Source organism: Callospermophilus lateralis, chromosome 1, assembly GCF_048772815.1.
Source record: "Callospermophilus lateralis isolate mCalLat2 chromosome 1, mCalLat2.hap1, whole genome shotgun sequence".
Classification (NCBI taxonomy): Eukaryota; Metazoa; Chordata; class Mammalia; order Rodentia; family Sciuridae; genus Callospermophilus; species Callospermophilus lateralis.
Genome location: NC_135305.1, coordinates 224,264,972 through 224,266,009, shown reverse-complemented (window position 1 = coordinate 224,266,009; position 1,038 = coordinate 224,264,972).

Here is a 1,038-nt window from a genome sequence, read left to right as displayed (position 1 = left end):
GTCTGGTTCTGCCTGTCAGTGGGGGGGGGGACGCCCTGGCATCCTTCCTGGTTCTCACACCCTCTCCGCAGCTCTGGGGTAGGCAGGAAGCCACTAGGGCAGTGAAGGGAGGAGCCGGCCACTTCCTGGTACCCAGGGCCGGAAGTCCCTCAGGGTGTGGGCATGGACCTGCTTGCCCACTTGCTACCTACCCAGTGAAGGGACCCTGCTCCTCTCAGGTCCTCCATCTGCAGTGGGTTATGGGAACAGGGACTTGGGAGTCTGTATCTAGGGAGACCTGAGCTTGACCCCAACACTAGTGGCTCCAGCCCTGCCAGAACCTTCTCCTCGAGTCTCACCACTGGTTTGCTGATCATGGAGACTGCTCACGGATAAGCACCAGTGTGAGCCACTGTTCCCAGGAAGCTAGACTTCCTACAGCCCAGGCCTCACCTGGGTAACTAGTCAGGTGTGCTGCAGGCCAGGACCCAGCCCAGGATGACCTCTTGGCCCCTATGGCCACACCCTAGTGTTGTATTACAGATTGATGGTCAGGGATCAAACCTGGCCCTGGCCTTAACAAAGGCCCTAGCAGGAACACCTCTTTCCTGGCTGCCCCATACTCGGCCTAGGAACTTCCCCAGAATGCCCCTCCCACCCCTCCCTGACCTTCTGTCTTCCCCTCTGCCAGCCTTGGGCTCCCCAAGGACCCAGTTAAGGTCCTCTGGGGTTCCATCTTTATGTCTTTGGGGGCTGGGCAGAGGGAGCAATCATCCCACACCTAATCTTTCACATGCATTTCCTCATTTAAAAAGCACAGCAAGCTGTGAGAAGTAGTTATACTCCTACTTTATAGAGAAAAGAGGTCCAGAAACAGCACTTGGCCAAGAGGGTGAGAGGATTTTTTTTAATTGTGACCCCTTACCCTCCTCCAGGTCCACATGGCCAAGCTTCTGCCCTCCCCAGCCCTGATCCAAGAACCCTGGGGCGGGGGAGGGAGGGGCGGGTCCCTTTTACAGGGTGGCCTAGGACACATCTTCCTGGACCTTCAGCCCTTCC